The sequence below is a fragment of the Otolemur garnettii genome, unplaced genomic scaffold (genome assembly GCF_000181295.1).
Source record: "Otolemur garnettii isolate 467f Iridium unplaced genomic scaffold, OtoGar3 scaffold00271, whole genome shotgun sequence".
NCBI lineage: Eukaryota > Metazoa > Chordata > Mammalia > Primates > Galagidae > Otolemur > Otolemur garnettii.
The window spans coordinates 467,291-489,808 of record NW_003852666.1 but is presented as its reverse complement, the minus strand read 5'-3'; the positions used below and the strand labels follow the sequence as shown (position 1 = coordinate 489,808).

The window sequence follows — 22,518 nt, the reverse complement described above, 5'->3', positions numbered from 1 at the left end:
GCAAAATACTTGTGTTTAAATCCTGGCTTTGCTATTTAGAGTTTATTATCTAAATCAAGTTATTTAATCTCTCAGTGCCTGTGGAAGACAGTTCATTCATCCACCAAATCAAGTATTATAATAACACCTACTTCCCAGGATTCTTCTGGTGATGGCATTAAATGGGGGGATTTAGAACAGTGTCTGGCACGTGGCAAATGATGAATAGATGTTAACTGCTCATATCAGTTAGCATGGATAAGGGGATGCTCCATTAACAAGCAACTCCAAAATTTCAGTGACTGAAAACCAAGTGTGTCTTTTGTCTGTGCTGCATGTCTGTCTATTATGTACCACGTAGGGTACTGCTCTGTTTTGTCCTAAACCCAGAACCCATACTCACAGAGCAGTAGTTTTCTGGAAGATTGCCACATCTTCTGTGAAGGCGCTAAGGAAATCTTACTCCCAAATATGACTACTTAACATAAAGAATATTTTGAATTAAATTCCATTCACCAACCCTTTATCTGCATAAAACCAGACTGACCTGATCAGGGGATCAAAGGGAGGAACTGACTTCCTTTCCATCCCTCTGAATGCTAGAAAACCGGGCCCAAATCATTTAAAAAGCAATACCCGTCTCTCAGGCTAATTTAGAATCAATCTCTCTCCCCACCTATTCACCCTCCCTAACAATCACTTGTTGCACCCATACTCCACCTTCTTCCCTTCCCTTCAAAAAGGCATCTAGAAAGGTATCCGACCATTATGGAGACATTGGGTAATCATTCTTGTGGTTTCCCCTATGCTCATTTGAAAATAAACCTTTCTCTTATTAATCTGCTGTAATTGTGAGCTGATCATTTAGGGAACCAACCAAGGGAATTTACAGAGGATGCCATCATCCAGATGTAAGGATCATGGCAGCATTCACCCTTTCGCCATGTGGAAGATGATTACCACTCCATGTTCTGAGGAATAAAGAAAAAGTGCAGCAAATCTTGCCCTGGTTCTTAAAGTTTCTACCTGGATGGAGGTGACAGGAATTACTTCTACTCACATGTCACTGTTCACAACCAGTCACCTGATCAAACTTCAAGAGGACAGGAAAGTAAAATCCTCCCACACACTAAGACAGAACCAAGAATACTTAGGGAACAGCATGATGTTACTACATGGTTGATATGGCTTATTAAAACTGACTATTGTAAACTTTAATCTTAAATTTGATCAACTTGCTACACTATCTTATTAGTTCCAATAGTTTGTCTAGGATTCTCTCTTGGATTTCCTTGGTAAATATGCCATTATCTATAAATATGCCAATATTTATAAATAATGACAGTTTTGTGTCTTCCTTCCCAATCCTTATACCATCTCTCTCATTTGTGTGTTAGGTATGTTACCGTGCTGTCTAGAACTTATAGTATAATGATGAAGAAATTGCATAAAAGGTGCATATGGTCAGTCCTTTCCACTTCTGTGAACTTGATCAGTCTGATGAATCTCATTTTTATGTTAGTTTGCATTTCCTCAATTACTAGTGAAGTTGAACCTTTTTTCTCTAATTGTTCTTGGTCATGCAACTTCTCCTTTGATAAATGGTCATTTTATACCCTTTGCTTTTTTTCCTTGTACACTGTCTTCCTTTTTTTTTTTTTTTACTGATTTATAAAAATGCTTATATGTTCAGATACTGATCTTTTGTTGGTTAAATACATTGAGTACCTTCTTACAGCCTGTGGATTATATAATTTTTAATTGGGTCTTTTGTCATAGAGAAGTTTTCAATTTTAATGTAATTAAAATTCCTTTCTTTTATGGTCTGAGCTTTTGTCTTTTGTAAAGAAATCCTAGCTATGAAAAAAAAAACATATAAATCAATTTTTGTATTTACTTCAGTTTCTATTTTCACATGTAGTTCCTTAATCCACCTGGAATTGATCTATGACCTCTGTGTGGTGGAATCCCTGGGGAGAAGAAAGGTAAGAATGAGAGAAAATAGCCATTCACTTCATGCCAAGATATCTGGCCATTAAACATATTTTTATGAAGAGCATCAATTACCTCTTTCCAAACCCCTAATGTTCTACAAAGCATAGTTTAGGAAATTCTGGAACCTGTGAATTCTATCACAAATTTGAGGAGAAAGGAAAGAAACCAATAATTCAGTGCCCTGTAAGTGGAAAGCAGTATGCTAGGTATGTTTCCATAATGCATTTCATCGTCAAAATCAAAAGCCCTGATATTATTAATCCTATTGTATAGATTCCTAAGATCATGTAGCTAATGAACTGTGAAAACAGAATACCAGGCCAGATTTCTCTGACTTCATGATCCATTTCCTTCCATTTTCTTCCTACCACAAAATAATTTAGTATTTTTAAAGGCTGAAGAATAGATTAATACACGGTGAATTTAAGATAAAGTTCGACACTGGAAATGAGAGGTAATAAATCAGGTAGAAGGTCATGATTGCTTGCTTTTAAATACATAGGCAAAATACATCTCTTTCAGTGTAACTTAAATTTTATGATCATTTTGAAGTTGAAAGCATGCAGTAGGACTCAAGTCACACAGACCTGAGCTTTAACCTGCTTACACCACGCAAGCTAGTTTCTTAGCCTCGGTAAAAGGGAGATAATAATTGCCTGGGAGTGTTGGGAAGATTACATGCCTTACATGGGTAGGGCAGCCAGCACTCGTCTGGTATATAATAGGCACTAAAATGTTGGTTCCTTTAAACCTCAATTGTATACATATGGACCCATAAACCCTCCACAAGGTCCCTGGAGCCTAAAGAATACTGGAAGCCATTGTCATCCCCCTTAATTTTCTTTAATTTTCTTCTCCCTTTGTTTCTTTTCCCCTGCCTCAGCCTCAGGCAACACTTTGTTGGTAATACTGGCCCTGCTTTATAGACAGGTATCCTGTTATTAATTATGGCGAGGCTCAGCCCAGTGGAGCTAAATTGCTTTCATAAGGCCAAGTCAGCACCAGAATGAGTCACCAGCACACTGAGACACTCTTCCTCCTCCCTCAGGCTTTCTTCCACAGTGGACACAGCCGTGTTCGGGTTCTCAGAGGTTAGAGAGCTACTGAAGAGTGACAGAGACCGTGACCTGTAATATTGTGTGGCTGTCCTCCTCCAGCATCCCGGAAATGAACAAGCTGGCAACCATAGGGAATTCGTTGGGTCACCTTAGGACAAGGAACCATGTCGTATTGATTCTCTTTTTCCACTGATTAAACCTGTTTCTTTCCTTTTATTTATTTCTCTCTGTTCTTTCTCTTTCCTTTGTTTCAGTTTTCTTTTATTGAATGTTCTCCCCTCCATCTGGTATATTCCTCCTCTTTGTTCTCCCCTGGGCCATCTACCATCTCCACTTCATTCTTATTCTCCAATTCCTCTCCTCCTTCCTCCTGTCCTGTTCAAATTGATAATGTTATCAGCAACAATAATAAACAGTCGCCTGCTGATTGCACTGCAGGAACATAGAGTTCTTTGTATTAATGATCACAGGTGGCTTTCCTAGGTCCTGCCAGACTGGTGGCCGAATCGTAGGGCTGCAGTGAGGCAGGAGGGAGAGTGTGGGTTGTACTCAGTTACCCACCCACTGGAATCATGCCACTGCCAGTCCATCTGACAATGAAACATCTAGTACAGTTTAATAATGCATTGCCGCTCATTACCCTTGTGTTGCTAGTGCACTCCAAGCCAATCACAATGTCGTTTTCAATGGAAAGTTCCTAAATTCCATCGATGGAGATAAAAAAATAAATAAGACTGGCCTGATGTTTCAATTAAGACTGTGACATCATCTCTAGATTTTATGTCTGCCCAGCATTTGCTCTAAGAACGAACAGGTTGGTGGTTTTGAGAGCAATGTTGTAACACACACATATGCTAAAAATTATACTGCAATACCTAGGGAAGCCTGTGTCTACCCAGACAAATTATCTAGTGGAGATGCCCAAGATGGTTAATGCAAGAGTGTATGTTCTTACCTGTTCACATATAGCAATTTAAGAAGAGACTCAGAGGCATAATTGCCTCCAATTCTACCTAATTCTGCCTATAATTTTTGCTTTAGTCTTCCAATTTATATGTACTCGATATTTTTATTTATGTATTCTATGGTTCTTAACATAGTTGCATATGTATTTTTGGTATAAGTCACTTTAAATCTGTTATGGAATAGTATGAATTTTAAAAGAAACAAAAGAATGAAGCAATACACTCTGTCTTTATTCAATCATCTATGCCATATGCCTTGATCTGTAATCTATTAGCTCATAGATTTTTTTCCATTTTACTACTTCATTTTTAATTGACCTCATGAGACTATTTGATCGAAAACCATTATTAGAAGATGCACAAGCTTCATTTTACCAGGGTTATAAAATCCTTCTTAGTCTAAATTCCTATGCATGAAGAATAGATTTGGAAAAATATCAACACAAAGTAGACTTATTGGCCACTATTCTAAACTACATACTTTGGCTAAAAAATACTTGTTTTAGCATGAAGTATCCAGGTGTGGGTCTCAAGCCAAGTTAAGCTTAAACACATGAATAAAGCAGGCACTTACTTTCATGCAGACCTCTACCAGTTCAAGGTTTTATTAATAATCAAATTCATCACAAAGAAGAAAGTCTCCCCATAACCCATTAGGGAGTTTCTATTGTCCATTGACGCTCTGATCTAGAAAATCATTGGTATTCATGGACTAAAGCAGAGGACTGCTTACCTAAAGCCCTCATCTACATTCTTGAGGGTTAGAGAGTCCTTTCCGCACTGAGACCCCAGCACCTAGCAATGTCTGAAGTAGCCTTGGGCTCTGAGGTCATGGAGGCTGATTACAATATTAGTTTTGACATTTACCACCTGTATACTGTGGACAAACCTGCTTAAACTCCCTATGCACCAGATTTTTCATCAGTAAAGCAGGAAAAAGAAATAACTCCTAAAAAATTAAAACAATGCCTCACTTCCAGAAAACATTCAATACATTGTAAATATGTAAATGGAACAACTGAACTTCGAGATAAGTGCACAGTTCCTGAATTGTGTGTGTGAATCTTGTAAAGTCTCGGGTATGGATGCCCCATGGTCCTCATTAGTGACTACTGTTTACTCCATCTGGCATTATCTGGATGACTCTTCCCAGAACAGTGTTGCTGAGCAACACAGAGTCAAGAGCTGTGTCTCTTAAATTCAAGCCTGCTCCAGCCATGGCAAGTGTCTAATAGGAACAGCTTTTTATCATATTTGATAATCAAGTGGGCTCTATCCATGGACAATCCTTACACACACACAACAGGCAGAATGACCATGTGGTCAAAGGATGGATTTTATTATCGGTTTCAGATTGGGAGTTCCCCATTCTCATACTTATTAGTTAAGTGTCCTCGGGCAAGTTAAACTCCCTAAGCATGAATTTTCCCTTGTAAGATGGGGATAATACCTACTTTGAGCACTGGTAATTAGAATGATAAATGAGACAATGTATGTAAACCACTTAATCTGACAGATATAAAACATTCATTAAGTAGGAACTGCTATTATCATCATCTTGATCATCATCACCCCAAATCCTGTGAAATTTTTTATTAAGAGGGAGCCATAACATTGGTTACAAAATAATTTTATTTTACATTAAAGAAAAAGGTTTTAGCAGGTTTAATCCTCAACAGAATTTCTTTTCTTTTTCTTTAAATGTCATACTAATATGAGGGTCAAATGATTAGGTTACATTGTTTGAGTTTCTAAGGTAAACTTCCAATTGTAGTTGAGCCCTTCACTGGGGGGGTGTGCTGTATACCCTTATATTTTCCCTGTGGGTGAGTTTACCAACCCCCTACCCTCCTCTCCTTTCCCCTTTTCTTTCTCCCCCCCCAACTTGAATATAATTGTGTTTTTCCCTCGTGTGGCCGTGTAGTTGTTGATCTATTGTTCTAAACAGAATTTCTGATGTTGTAGTTAATATCTAGAGTGCCCTACAACCTAAAATATTGATAAATTCCCATATGTTCATATTGTTGATAAAACCTCAAAATGCCAATTAGGTAAGAGGCTGCTGTGATTTTTCCAGATGACAGGGTTAACGTGACTGGTTGTTCAGGTGGCATTAAAAATAATAGTTATTATTATTATGTGCTTTAATGTCCCATAATTGCAGGAGAAACTTCCACCAAAATGTCACATCAAAATTTTTTTCTTTTCACTGGTGAATTCTGTTTCTTTGTTCACCACCAAGCACAGTCTACAGATGTCAGCATTCATAATGATCCCTCCTTTCATGCAACTTGCGCTTTGGACAATTTCTTCCAGCACATTTGGTTGGAAGGTAATAGGCATGTGTAATATGTCTGTGTGCTTCAGAGGGAAGGGAAGGGACTTACGGGGAGAGATTGAAGGACCTCAGTATATTCAACCCAACGGAAAGAGGAATGGAAGAGATTTTGTTCGAAGCCTACCTCTTATAAAAAATATGTTTGTCTGAGTGTGTTGCAGTAGACCTCAGTCCTTTAAGGGAATCTATCAGGCAGCCTGAGGACGAGTCAAAATAGCACAGCTGAACCTCATCCAGAGGGAGATATCTGAATACAGAAGAGGCTAAGCTAAGCTGAAGACACATCTATAAAGGAAATGTAATGGAATCAAGTCTTCTGGATGTTCTTGTGGTAGTAACTCCATCAGTCATTTGTACAGCTATCCATCTGATACTCCTTCAGTGCTGCATCTATTTTTTAAGCCAACCTACACTTCGCTTCTTGTTTCGCCTTGCAAATTAATTTACCAAGCTTTCAACTTCTGTTTTGAAGATTTAGTCTCTGAGTTAAAATCCGGAAGACTATTCAGATGCTTTCACAGCCAAAGATGCTTTACTTTTGTCTGGCATCATAGTAGCCAGATAGATCAGCATCTTGTTTTCAATGTGTGATAACCTCATTCAGTAACTCTTTCCTTTAACATGCATTTCCTGAATGCCTACTAGTGTCTATGCCTGTCACTATGCATGAAGCCAAGCAGAATGTGACCCCTGGCCTACTATTCCAGCACTGAAGCCTTTCCTGAGAGCCTTAATATTTTCAGAAATGCATAATGTCTTCTAGACAACTAGTTCAAACATTGTTCCCCTAGGGTGAGTTGGAGAAACTTTCAGTCAATCTCCATCATCCTGACCCAAACAGTCAGAGTGAATAAAGCACAGCAGACAAAATGACAGAGTTTTAGAAGCTGAGTCTCCAAAATGAGGATGACAGAGAACTGTAGCACTGTCATAGATAATTCAGCCGCTAACGCCCTTTCTTGTTAAGTACCCATAAGATTGGTAAGTTCTGCAGAGACTTGGAAGTTCTTGTTTTAAAAGTGGCCCAGTAAAATCACTCTCACTCAGTGAACTGCAGGGAGCACACAGCTACCTGGGAAGAAGCAGCAGTTTTGATGGCTTTATACTTCTCAGGGAAGAAAAGAGTAGAAACGCTACAATCTTTTGTGATCATCCTAGGGTCATTGAGATTTGTGATAAAACTACTTCGCCTACCAGTAATGTTGGTTTTGATAAAAGATTAAAAGTCCATGAGTGATAGTGTGATGGCAAGCCACCCCACTTATTAATAATGTATGCGGCCTTCAGCTCCTAAAGCCATTTCCCTGGTAGCATGAAGATCTTTCTTGAGTCCATGTTCTCATTATCAGCATCTTCAAATATGACCTTAACGAACATCAACCACTTTATAGTGTGGATGTGATTGTAAAATACCCTCCGTACACTAGCAACTAACGGGAGAGAAATCTTTCATTTTTGAGGCTCGCGTTGCAACCCCAGCATAGGCATCTCATAAAAACCCAAAGAACATCAAGATTCTCCCAGTCCGTATAGCTCAGACTTGGAGAACTAGAAATAGCTTATAAAGTTTATTCCAAGGTAAGCATGAGCCTGATAAGACCACTATTCCAAAATATTAAATCTTTTATTCTAGCAGTAAAATTTTAAAATTCCTAGATAATATCAGTTTTATAAACACATTATTCATTTGTATTTTTTTTCTGTCTTCCTCAGGTATTCTACTTAATCACCAAACATACATTTTTTTCAAGAATGAAATTTGTTCTTTTGGTTTTTGTTTGTTTGTTGAGACAAAGTCTCACTCTGTCACCCAGGCTAGAATGCCATACATGCGTCAGCGTAGATCACCGTAACTTCAAACTTCTGGGTTTAAGCAATCCTCCTGATTCAGTGTACCAAGTAGCTAGGACTACAAGCACCAACCACACGACCCCAGAGATCTTTTCTATTTCTAGTAGAGATGGGATCTTGTTCTTGCTCAGGTTAGTCTCAAACTCCTGAGCTCAAGGGATCCTCCTACCTCTGCCTCCCAGCATGTTGGGATTATAAGCATGAGTCACCATGCCTGGCCAAGAATTTCTTTTTATATTTTAAATAATATCAAGCTCAATAAAGGTAATGTTTGTGCATTTACCCCATTAACACTGAAGATTTTAACAACCTGTGGTGACTTAGTTAGAAAAGTCTCTCCAAAAAAAATCTATCAAATTAGGCTTGGTGCCTGTGGCTCAAGTGGCTAAGGCACCAGCCACATACACCTAAGCTGGTGGATTCAAATCCAGCCTGGGCCCACCAAACAACAATGACATCTGCAACCAAAAAATAGCCAGGCATTCTGGCAGGCACCTGTGGTCCCAGCTACTTGGGAGGCTGAGGGAAGAGACTCGCTTAAGCCCAGGAGTTGAAGGTTGCTATGAGCTGTGATGCCATAGCACTCCCTCCAGGGGGATAGCTTGAGGCTCTGTCTCAAAAAAAAAAAAAAAAAAAACTATCAAATTAGTTTCAAGACTAAGTAGGAAATCTTTAAATTGCAGTTACCTTTCTAACTAGGATGGCAAAAGTTTTACCTTACAATTTGAGTCTTTACTGATTCAAAATCAATAATATCTTATACCTAAAACTATTCCTCACAGAGACATAAATTAGAAAAATAGGAGGGACGATGAATGATCTGACAATACTTGGTGCTTATTTTTCCTTCTCTGGAAATGGAGTACACTGCATATAGGTGACCAAAAATAAACTTAGAGCAGCATTTATTAAATTAAGATCAATGGAAGCTCTGAAATGACAAAAGTCTGTGTTGGTTAGAGGGAGAGAGAGGATAAGAAAGCACATCCATACTGAGTAATTTTGATACATAAGGAACTTGGAAATAGAGAGTTAATGAGACAGAGTCCCTCACCTCAACTGGATTATATTTTTATCAGTGAATACAGGCAATAAAAAAATAAGCAAACTAATAAATTTCAGAAATATGTATATCCTGGTGTGAAGCTCTAGGATTCCCAAGATAATAAGAATTTAAAAACAGAGATGGATAAACACAAGAGATGAGACCAACACGAGCATGAGGGAAAAGGCAGAAGATAGTTCAGGACACCAGAGATTCAGCTTTTAGAATTATTAAATACAACGTATAAAATAACATGTACAAAATATTTCCTTTTTATCAGATGTGATCAAAAATGATCAAGAAGGAAGTGAGTCAGAAACAGTGATGAGGAATTAAGGAAGAATAAACATTTGGAAATAAAACATAAATGGTTGAAAACAGAGTCTCAACAAATGAGTGTGACAGAGAGTAAGTGAGCTAGAAGCTGCATCTGTGGGTGGTACAGAGGGCAGCACAGAGAGAACACAACAGGGATTATATGATAGAACAGAGAAAATGAGATTTCTAGTATGTGTCCACTGAGTTTCAGAGAGAAAGTATATTTAAAAATGCAGAAGGAATGGGCTTGAAGAGACAATCACTGTACATTTTTCTGAATTGATAAAAGACATGTAGATACAGAAACAGGAAGTTCCACCTACACCAAGCAGGGTAATAAGTGCGGTCCACGTGTGGTCATATTTTATAAGGCTGCAGAATGCCACAGTCAAGAGGGGAAACTTTGAAGGAAACTGGGAGAAAAGAAAGATCACTTTGTAGGAATTATTATGACACAGATTATCACTATCATTAACCAAACAACCGCTCGATGGCTGCAGAAAATCTGAGCACCTGCAAAATCCTGGGAGAATGTAACTGTCAGTCTAGAATTGGAAATCCAGCAAAATTGCCACTTCCAAATGAGGATAAAGATATTTACAGATGAACAGAAATTGAGGGAGTCTACCACCTAGAGACTCAACTAACTTTTACTTTGTGAGCCAGGAAAATGATCCGACACATAAATTACACAGATTATTGTGGCAATGGTTGCACAGCTCTGCAAACATGTTAAAAACCCTTGAATTGTGCCCTTTAAATGAATAAATTATGTAGTACATGAATGGCAACCCAATAAGGCTTTTTAAAAATATATATAAGGAACAAATTTCTTCCTTTGCAATATAGACTGTGGGACGTAAAACCTTGACAAAATGATTGTCAGGGCTTTTCTTTTAAGCTCTTAAACTTCTTGAATGGGTATTCTGGCCAAAGTTACACTAATAGATATCTCATCCTGATAGTGAAAATATTCCTAGAGCTGTCTACAAATCAAGAATTGCTTTAGTGAAAGCTTCTGAAATTCTTATTATAACAAGTGTATCATGGTAACCACTTTAAAAACATAGACTAAAAAAATTCCTTAACTCATACCAAAAAAAAAATTCTTACCAAAAACTGCATGACAAGTTGAGAGACGTCTTGCTTTCATCCTTATTTTCCTAACTGTTCTCTCCCTCTCACTTTGATAATTAACATTTGCTGTATATTTCCACTATTTGTTTGACATCTCAAAAAGCCTTGATCCTGATTAAACCCAGGTATCTACTCGACTTATGTAAATATGGAGTGTGTATACACATATGCTCAGATAGAGATAAATATGTAAAAGTAAATTCAATTAGGGAGAACAGGAGACCTAAGGGTATCTGTAAAAGAAGGCTTATTGTCCTGAACATTTGTATCTAGACAGAGTAGTATGGAAGTGAGAACATAAGAGGAGGAGGAAGTAAAACATTGGTAAGGTCAGTTGAGCAGAGACCTCATTTCAATGTGGAATTTGCTGGAATGGGAGTAATAGGAAAGTCAGGTGCATGGAGAAGATGGTCACACAGCGAGTTGTGTGAACTGAGATCTCAGAGGTGGTGCGGTTACTGGAAGGGACGAACCTTACAAGGATCACTAGAGTGGGTAACTAGGATGGAGAGGAAGAAAAGTTCATTAGAGCTTAAGAGTTCAAGAAATTGAGAAGCCATTTTGCTGGGCAATTTATCAATGATCTATGTAGAGGATGAAATGGCCAAGAATAGCGACGGGAGTTATGGTGAAGAGAGGGTCTGAGCCCTGTGCTGAAGTCATCGGTGAATAAGGGTGACTGGCCAGGAGTAGCAAGGAGAGTATGAGATGGCAAAGGTGGCCTTCAGAGCAGCTGGCAATTGGGAAGGAGGAAGGAAAATAAACAGGAAGAAGTTGCACCTGAGGCACACAAGATGTTTGCGATTCGCATTCGGCCTCCATTCAAAGGTCTCCATGAAAAAGCAATGCCCCTAAGGGATGGCCAATTTTCTGTTAGGCAAGAAGTAGAAATAACCCTTCAGAAAGGGAATGAAAATGGCAAACGAAAAGTGTCAAAAGACATAGTTTAAAGGTTTGGGAAGACAGGGAAAGATGGAAGATGAGAGGTTATGATTCTTGACGAGTTGACAGATCTGGGCTTCTGATGCTGAGGAAGGTAAACATAGGAAGAGAGCTGTGACAGAAAATGGATTTCAACTAACCCTTAAAAAAGCAAATAATCTAAAACAAAAAGATTCTTGTTTTAGATCAAGAATCTAAATGGATTCCTCATGTGGGGGTCAGAGTGGAAGCCAGTGTGAGTGGGTCCAACAGAAGGAAACATGGCTGCCAAAGTGTTTGAGTCCATCAGCAAGTTCGGCCTGGCCTTAGTCATTGCAGGAGGCATAGTGAACTCTGCTTTGTATAATGTGGATCCTGGACACACAGCTGCCAGCTTTGACCGATCCATGGAGTGCATGACATTGTGGTAGGGGAAGGGACTTACTTTCTCATCCCATGGGTACAGAAACTAATTATCTTTGACTGCCGCTCTGGACCACATAACGTGCCCGTCATCACCAGTAGCAAAGATTTACAGACTGTCAACATCACGCAGCATATCCTCTTCTGGCCTGTGGTGAGCCAGCTTCCTTGAACCTTCACCAGCATTGGAGAGGACTAGGATGAGCATGTGCTGCCATCTATTACTATAGAGATCCTCAAGTAACTGGTGGCTCGCTTTGATGCTGGAGAGCTAATCACCCAGAGAGAGTCAGTCTCCAGGCAGGTGAGCAATAACCTTATGGAGCAAGCAGCAACCTTTGGGCTCATCCTGGATGACATTTCCTTGACACATCTGACCTTCAGGAAGGAGTTCACAGAAGCAGTGGAAGCCAAACAGGTGGCTCAGCAGGAAGCAGAGAGAGCCAGATTTGTGGTGGAAAAGCCTGAGCAGTAGAAAAAGGCAGCCATCATCTCTGCCGAGGGCGACTCCAAGGCAGGAGAGCTGATTGCCAACTCACTGGCCACAGCGGGTGATGGCCTGATCAAGCTTTGCAAGCTGGAGGCTGCAGAGGACATTGCGTTCCAGCTGTCATGCTCTTGGAACATCACCTACCTGCCAGCAGGGCAGTCTGTGCTCCTCCAGCTGCCCCAGTAAGGGCTGGCCCTGCCTGTACCCTCAGGCCAACTGGGCCACAGCCCTGATGATGATTAACACCACCTCCCTTCTGCCCCCACCCAGAGATCACTGGGAAAGCTCATGAGTGGCTTAAAGTGAAGGAAATAAAAGTAAAAGCACCTCAGATCTCAAAATAAATAAATAAATAAAGCAAGAATCGGGGTGTCGAGTATGGTACTAAGAGTGTCTCATGATATGACCCAACTTTGGAGATGGGTGAGGGGAGGAACAAAAGTTCGTTTCGACTCTAGGGAACTTCCTTCAACTTATTTTCCCTCTAGACTAGAGTGATGCTACATGTCTCCATGAAGTCCAAATCAGCACTCCCTTAAATGACATGTAGACCTCATGACTACCATGTTTTGTGTGCTCTCTTGTGACAGATCCAAGCAAATATTCTCTGTACGCACTGCTACCATGGCCCCAGGACTAAAGGACGGAGAAAGAGAATTCAAGGGCAGCTTGAAAAGAAATGCAAAGTAGGAAAATTTGCCGTTAGTGTCGCTGACTTGGTATCTTTATCTTCTGTTCAGGCCATTAGCTACATCTTGCTCATCCCTTTCCTCCTCTCACTGAAGTTTACCTATTCTTTGTGTTTTTTTTTACCCATTTCTTCCAAGGAGTCGTCTAGCTAACCCAAGAGTTCTCAAATCATGCTTAGATAAAAGCATAAAATCCAGATGCTCTTTTGCAGAATTATCAGTTATTTTCTTCAGTTTTCAGTAATAAACGTAATATTATTAACTGTTCTCAACTTAAAGCAATTTACCCCACCTTTGTCATAACACATATGACCTCCCCCTCGACCTCTTGAGGCCAAAATGATGGCAGTATGCCATGGCATCTGATGTGAAGAGGAATCCTATACTCAATTGCCGGAAGTTTGATATATTCATACTTCATTGTATTACACAAAAAAGCACTGTGACTTTGGGGGGTTTGCATTCAGAACAAGTTTGAGAACTATTGAAAGTCCAACTTCTCCCAACACACATGGACAAGAATCTCCTGCAGCATTGAGGAGCCTCCTAAAGACAAAGCTTTTCCTTTGATTAAATGGAAATTTCTGGCCAATTAGCACATCAAGAGAGACACTTGGGGAAATCTTAACTCCCTGTGTGAAACTGCCAGCGACTTCCAACCCTGGCAGCAGTGAGGGAGGAGCATAGCTTTCAGAGGCAGGTATTTCCAAGCTCTGATACTTTGAGCAAGTTGCCGAATATCTCTGAGCTTATTTCTTTGTTAAAACAAGAATAATGATATTATTTCAGACTATTCTGAGGATTATATTAAAAGATGTCATGATTCAGAACTCACAGGACAGCCAGCAACGAGCTGTCACAGGCAGGAGTTCTAAGACAGAGGCTGAAAGGGGCAATGAGCTTCATCTCAAATGGTGAGCAGCAGGGCCAGCTTCCATTCCCTTCTGAGCAAAGCTGCTGTTGTACCCAGAACTAAAGCTTGATTTCTGTATGTCCCTGAAATCATGTGTTATGCTAGGGCACCAGGCTATAAAATCAGGTTAAGAAAGTGATGCAGGGGATAGGGCCAATTTACAGAGCAGCACACACAAATCTAAATGCAAACACCTTTTAGCTGATTTGAATCTTGGGGGGTGGGGGTTACTGTTAAGAAAACAAACCCACAAGTTTATTCTTCCTCTTTTGCCATTAAAATGTCCTTCCTCTGAAAGGAAGGTTTGGGTTGCTTGGCTCACAGAAAATGTCACAGTTCTTTACTTAAATCTTATTATACAAAATCTCTGGCTTTTTAAAACACATAACTTTCAATGTGTATTATAGCTGGCAAGGCAGTCATGGAATATTTCTCTGAAATCACCTGGAAAAATGTATCAGTGGGTTTTTCTGCCCAACAATAAAATTGGCCGCTACGTAGCAGAAGGGAGCATTGGCCAATGCTCAAAAAATTGAACTGCCCATTGCTTCCTCTCTGTGTCTTAACCAACTTCCTTTCCAGTTTATTTTCCATAATGTAACTATTCTAGGCCACCACAAGCTGGGATCATTCAGACCACATTTGTTGGAAAAGGTGCCACTGAGCTTTGTAAGTGGGGAAAAAGAGAGAGGGATCAACTATCAATCTGGATCCACAGAGGAAAGAAACAGGCTATTTTTGCTTCTAAAATCTTTTTAAAAGAAAAAAATAAATAAAACTTCACTCCTTGAAGCCGCCCTGTAGCTTTGCAGGCAAGTTGGCTGGCACAAGTAGACAGCCGACGGTGAGGCACATACCACGGTAGGATGAGGGATGGGAAGGGGTTCACAGATTTACTGAGGACTGTCTCCAAGACACCCCTCATCCTCTGAGTCTCTCCTGCCAAAGTAGAGGAAGGGCTTTACAATTACCATATTGATTCAGGCAAAAAACAAACATTACTGCACATTTAAGCATGATTTTTGAAAGCAGAGCTGAAGTAGCATAGTCCAAAGTACGCCAAAACATCATGAAAATAGAGAAAGTGTAAAACTGGTTATTTGGTGGCCCTATTACCTGGAGACATAAGTTTGGGGTTTTTTTCTTACAGTTAACGTGACAAATTTGAAGTTGTTCACGGAGTCAGAAAGTGAGAAATTAAGTATGCTGTCCTTGAGCAAGTTCTGCTGTGACAGAATCCCCCAATTACAGAAATGGCATGCACAGGGGTCAGCATTCCATAAGCAAGGACAACATCAAACTCCAGGAAGGGCTTCTGCAAGGAGAGAGCCAATAAGAATTTACCTCCCAAGACTGCAACATTGTGTGTTGATACCCACTTTTGTTTTTGTTTATATATCACTGTATATCCATTTAGTGTTGCTATAAAGGAATACCCAAGGCTGGGTCATTGATAGGTAATTTATAACAAAAAGACATTGATTTGGCTCACACTCCTCCAGGCTGTACAAGAAGCATGGCACCAGTGACTGCATCTGATGAGGGCATCAGGCTTCTTCCACACATGGCAGCAGGTGGGCGGGAGCCGGCATGTGCAGATAACACATGGTAAGTGAGGAACCAAGGGGAAGAGGTGCCAGGTTCTTTTTAACAACCACCTCTTGGGAACTATAACAAGAGTGAGAACTCACTCACTACCCCATTCCCTACCCTCCTAATTAATCTATTCCTGAGAAATCCACCCTCATGACCCAAACACCTCCCATTAGGCCCCACTTCCAATGCTAGGGATCAAATTCCTACATAAGATCTGAAGGACAAACAACCAAACTATAGCATTCACCACATTCTATAAAGGATTTACACATTTCTTAAGTCTAAAAACAAAATAACTTTTTAATAAATAGATTAGGATAGTGTCACCCAAACCAGCACATGAGAAGACGTTCAGTAGTACACAAATTAACTGCTTTTGGGAAATTTTACTTTTTATTTTTATGAAAATACAGCTTGAACATGGAACCCATGATTTCACACACTAAGTATTTGTTCTAAACAAGGTTAAGTTTATTTCGAATTTCCAAATGAGCTTGTTCACAGAAATAGTTAAGTAAATCGGACTATAAATGTTAAATATAGAGGACAAAAATGTGAAGATTAGGAATTGCTTCATTAAGAAGCTAACACCAAGAAGGGACTTGCATGTTCCTGTTCAAGCCATAGGGCTCTGGCTGGCACATGGAAGAGGCTCCTTTGATTTTTCTGCCCCCCAAAGTGACTATGAATGATTTCCATGAGTAGATGACTTCTGTTTCCTCCGCTGTGTATGGGCTGTGGGATGATGGGATTCTCTGCCTGCTAATCCACTGGAAGAAGGTGATCCACTCTTCTGACTAGGGGGGACATCCCTTCTCCACCCATAATGAATGCACCCTACTTACCCCTCTCTGGAGGAAATATACAGTGATCTCAATGATTTAACCAGGGGCATCCCACCTGTGGCAGTCTGGGCAGCCTGCTGATTTTCTGAAGAGTATTTTTATTTATCTGTGATGTCAGATATCACAAAAAGTATGCACAGACTTTTTTTTTTTTTTTTTTTTTTTGGCTAATAGGCTTTCATTGGTGTTTGTATATTTAATGTGTGGCCCAAGACAACACTTATTCTTCCAATGTGCAGCAGAGAAAAAGAAAAAAAAAAGGTTTTCTCAGCAGAGAAAAAAAAAAACTAACACCCCTGATAGTTCTTTACTGAAGGGATTCCTGTGAAGATCCCAAAGCTTTACAAAATGAGCTTAGGGGAGGGGAGGCAGATGGGGGAAGAGCTCTGAATCAGAAATGCTACCTCTGGCCCAACCATCTTGTTATCTCATCCTACATGAGGAGCCAGAACTTCCAAGTGCAGCCCCCTGACCTCACGCTCCATCAACCCTTCCTCGACCCGTCCAGTGCCCCCTGCCTGTATTTTCTCACCCTACCCCTACACCCCTGGCCTTCTCACAGAAATATGACAGTGAGGAAAGCCTGGCCCAAGGCACTGCTTCCTTTCCTCTGTATGTGTGTGTGAGTTTGAGGGGTGCTTGTTGCAAAGGGAGGAATTTTCTGACACCAACCCGTATTACCCATTTCCTAAAATTGTGTTATGTTACAAATTTTGTGGTGAGAATTCTACCAATGCTACCAAAACCCAGGGGGTTGGGGAGAGAATCTTCATGACTCCTCAGAAGGTTCTCCCAGGTCTTCATAGAAAAGGTACTTTCATGTGGAGGACATCAGGCAACGTCCCCCAGAGAGAAGGGCAGGTGGCTTACAATTTTTCCTTTGGCCATTTCTTACAGAACTCCTCTGAGTAAAGTGAGTAATGCTCATAAACATCACTGTAATTATGTGTTTATTTGACTGTCCCCTCCCTACAGGGTGAAATTTCTTGAAGGCAGGTTGGATGTCTGACAAATGCTTCTAACTCCAATGCCAAGCACAATACCAGGCTTTAAAAGTGTTTGCTAAGTGGATAAATAATCACAAGAATAGGAAGGTTTGAGATAAAAAGAGTCAAAATGCTACGTTGAAATATGAAATAGAGGTATTTTTTAAAAATCAACAGCTACCTGATTTATACCTAGAAATCTGCTATGGAGCCATAAACAGCAAACAGGAATATTATACCCAAGATGTCCCAAATGGCTTTCCCTGTTGGCCAAAATTATTAGATGTTTGCTCAGCTTTCCCCTGCACTCCCTCCTACAAATTCAGCTTCCACAGTTTCCACGCAGCTATATTTATCCCTGCACTTTGCTTTGGACACGATATGGGCCCACAAGTCTATAGGGAAAAAAATGAAACCGTAAGGCAGAGTGACCTAGATTACTTTTTACCTAGATTATCTCTTGGAGTCCCTCAGGCCTATACTATATCTAGGCCATTTGATTTGACTGACAAGCAGACCAATGAATGATACCACATTGTCCTGAATTTGTGCTTATGTATCATAATCAATCAGGCTTTCAAAAAGAAAGGAGGCTCTAGAGAAGTGGGGCTTGGAATATGGGCTGCTTAGTGATGTGTGCTAAAAAAAAAAAAAAAAAAAAAGGGAGACAGAATATTTAGCATAAATGGACATACTGTTACATGAGACTATTTGTAACCAAAAATATCAAAGATGGTTGAATCTCCTTTTTTCCCCTCCTCAGCATACAACATACAGAGGTATGTTCCCATGTAAATGGTTGATGTAAGTTTGCGAGGGCTGCAGGAACAATATACTACAAGCTGGGCTACATAAACCACAAGAATTTGTTTCTCACAGCTCCCAGTATGGAAGTCTAAGATCAAGGTACCAAGGGGTCAGATCCTCCCAAGGGCATTCTCCTTGGCTTACAGATGGCTATCCTCTCTGTATGTCTTACCATGGTCTTCCCTCTGTGTGGGAGCACGTCTGGGGTTTGTGTCCAAAGTTCTCTTTTTACAAAGACTCCAGTCAGATTAAATAAGGGCCTACCCAAAGGGCCTTATTTTAACTTAATTGCCTCTTTAAAGGTTTTGCTGAGGCACTGGGGGTTGGGGCTTCAGCACATGCATTTGGTGGGGGGACAATTAGCCCATGACATGGTTGCACACTGTATGTTTTGGAGTTAAAAGCCCTGGTGCTAACCTAGCCAGTACTTGGCTTGATTAGGCAGAAGTATTTTAGGATTATACTCGGGTGAAGGCAAGAACTAAGCATAACAATGAGGAAATTGAGGATGATTTTCCCAGGAAACTAGATGAGGCCTCAGACAGTGGATCAAGAGTTTGAATTTTTTTTTAACTTTTTTTTTTTTTTAAGGATCTCAAGTTCAAACTAAACCTGGGGCAACAGATGCCTTCTGGTCCAAGCAGATAACATCAATGCGTGCTTCAGCCTACTGTAAAAAAAGGGAGGGGGGGGAGAAAAACATAGCAAACTGGACAGTCTATGTCCTTAAGGGTCTTCAAACTCAATGTTTTTCAAACACATCAGCCAGTTTGCAAGCCTTGAATTAGATAGTGAAGAATCTCTTTGCTACACACTCAAAAGATGTCTATCCTATATGCTCTTGACATTTCCTCCTTTCTCACCATGTTTTTCTCCATTCCTGTTCAGAAAAGTTCTTTGGCTTGGCAGCAGGCAGCCCAGGGCTTTGAGATACTGACCTGCAGGTGGAGTGTTACTGCTGCCAACCATCCTGTTCCCAGTCAGGGCTGGTGGCGAAAGCACCTGCTCTCTTGGGAAAATGTCCTTGACTCATTTCCATTCTCTTTCAACTTGGTTGTCACATGGGCAGCTTGGGGCCTGGATGAGACTCTAGGACCAGAAAACTAGAACATCTGCAACCCTTCAGAGTCTTTAAAGCACAGACTGGCCAGACGTGGTGGCTCACACCTATAATCCTAGCACTCTGGGAGGCTGAGGTGGGTGGATTGCTTGAGCTCAGAAGTTTGAGACCAGCCTGAGCAAGAGCAAGACTCTGTCTCTACTAAAAATACAAAAATTAGCCAGACAACATGGCACACACCTATATTCCCAGCTACTCAGGAGGCTGAGGCAGGAGCATTGCTCAAACTCAAGAGTTTAAAGTTGCGACAGCTGTGACACCACAGCACGCTAGCCTGGGCAACAGAGTGGGACTCTGTCTCAGACAAAAACAAGTACAGAGTTGGAGCCTGGTGAGCAATGGCAATCAAGTATTCATGAACACTGCATTGGAGTGAAGTTGGCACACTAAAAATCTAAGCTGATGGTTCCTAACAGAGAGTAGCAAGTAGATGAGGGGATACAACAGATTTATTTAGGAACCCTTTTCAAAGTATACATGCCTACTACCCCCCTCCATCCCTACTGAATTATTATCAAAGGCATAGCATTAACAGCCAGTGAAGTTTCAGGGACAAAAGGAATCAGAGAAAGTATAGACTGAAGTAATTTGTTTCACTGTAGCTACCTGAATAATCCTCTTGGTCTGATAGTGTTAGGAGACAAACTTACTCGCCTTTCCTAGTGTTCTCTTTCTAAGAGCGCTGTTAGTGACCTAGTCACTCCTGACTTATTCACTCTTTTAATCACTTCTTAAGGGACTTGGAAAAAGTCAGATTTTCGGTGAATTTGAGAATAATAAACTGGGTGTCTTAGTCAATTCAAGTGGCTTAAACAAAATGCATTTATTTTTCACTGGGAAGTCCAAGACCAAGGTATAGAAAGATTCGGTGTCTGGCAGTGGCCCCCTTCCTAGCATATAGACCACTGTCTGCTTACTGTGTCTTCAAATGCAGAGAGAGAGCAAGGAGTGCTCCCTGGAGTCCCTTTTAAAAGAGCACCAATCCCTTTCCACCCTAATCAACTCCCAAAGGCCCCATCTCCTAATACCAGGGTTAGAATTTTCATATATGGATTTTGCAGGGTCACAAACTTTAGTCCATTGCACTGGACATGCCAAATTCAGACTTTCCCTTCTTCCTATTTGGTACCTTGCCCAGAAACAGCATGGGTTACTCTTATGACCAGACTTGGTCCAACATTGCCTGTGCCTATTTAAAAAGCCTACCTAATTCTGGGCCTCAGTATTAGTAAGGGCATTTTGTTAACAGACCTAAAGCCCTATCCTCTAAGCCACTGTCTTTCATCTGCCTTTCTTTTCTTGTAAATATCATTTTGTTCAGACCCTGAGGATACAAAAGCTCCAACAGTGAAATCAAATCTGGAGACTATTTTGTGGTAGTAAGGACAAAATATGAGATTACTCTATTGTTAACAAGAGTGCAAAGAGTAGATTTAGTGGTGTTCCATAATGGGTAATTTTTATGATACTAGAATGAGTGAATACAAAGGTAAACACACACACACACTCACAGAGGCACTCATATGTAGCATTTCCCATATCAAAATAGAGCCTCTATCATTTTTAGGCATACACTAGTGCTTCTGCATATTAATGTCTTAATATGATATTAATAATACTATCACTTTATTCTATAACATCTACTTGAATGAGAAATATTTGAAATTTATAATTTTAAATTACAAAACATAAACTGATGTGAAAACTAATCATCTATAACCAAACCATACATCAAACCTAGAAGCTTCTTCATTAGCCTTTGAAAGTGTTAGCAAAACACTCATTGTTAGCAAAATCTCATTTTTCTCAAGTTCATGTGAAGCATACATATTACATTTCAATATGACTAACATAATATGAAATGTCTGGGAAACCTGGTTGAAACAGTAATCTACTTGGTTCCATCAATAAGATGAGCTATTTATTACTATTTACTAATGAGCAGAGTCAATGAGAAATTCACTTATATCTTGTTTCAGAAAAGAGTGAAAGATAATGTAAAGACCCTCCCAACAGGGGTTGTAACCACTAATGGAGAGATGACCCAAAAGACAATTCCATACAGACTTTTGTTTGTATGGTAAAGTTCCTCAAAAGAATGAGGCTGAATTTCTCCCCAAAGAAGATGTTTTATAGGCTACAGGGTTCTAGAGTTAAACAAGGCAATTTCCTGACATGCATGAGTTTGGGGAGGAGGAGAAATAATACATATTTCCTAAAATTGGCAGAGTAGAACTTGTAGAAAACACTGCCCCAAAGTTAAATAGCAGCTCATCTAGGAAAGAGAGTGTACATGCCTGAAGATAGCCAGTCTGAAGTCTAACTGTCAAGCTTTGCACTGAGAGATGACCATCTCTAAAAACACCAGCTCCAGGGCTGAGAGCTTTCACAGTGTTGCCTACTGTTGGTCATCCCTGGTCAAGCTTTGCACTGAGAGATGACCATCTCTAAAACACCAGCTCCAGTGTTGAAAGCTTCCACAATGTTGCCTACAATGGATACTGCTTTTCTGGAAGTGAATCAGTCTCTAGGTTTTTATACCTCATAAGGGAATCAGGAGAATTGTTATCAGTATTGCTCTTCTTGACAGCCTTGAGTAGTGATGACCAAATAAAGAAATATTACTGTATCTATTATATTAAATTTCCTGCCAATTCACAGAACTGTTTGTACACTGGATTGCATTTTTTCAACCCAGTTCTACCACTCCAGTCTAAGGCTAGAAACATCTTCCACGATACCTTTCCCATTATGTCTAGGTGAAAGCTGGTCGCGAGAAACCCTTGTGTGAAATTTGGAAAGCACAAGAGCAACAGAAGATGTTACTTGGAACGACCATGGCAACCCAATATGGTGTCAGGTAGCATCAATATGCCTTCAAGGGCTCCAGCTTTCTGTTGGCTGTGCCAACCAAGAGTAACTCATGCTGACCACCCGGTGTTTGACTGCATTTCCCTTGGGGTGGCAGCTTCCACAGACCTCTCCAGGAGCTCTTCCTGTGCAGTCTACTCCAGTTCAATTTTTTTTTTGTAAATTCTGCTC

General features: G+C 40.2%; 1 pseudogene; it reads left to right on the top strand.

Moving 5' to 3' along the window:
• The first annotated feature begins 11,888 nt into the window (after positions 1-11,888).
• On the top strand, positions 11,889-12,706 carry LOC100941645 (annotated as a pseudogene).
• The last annotated feature ends 9,812 nt before the right edge of the window (positions 12,707-22,518 follow it).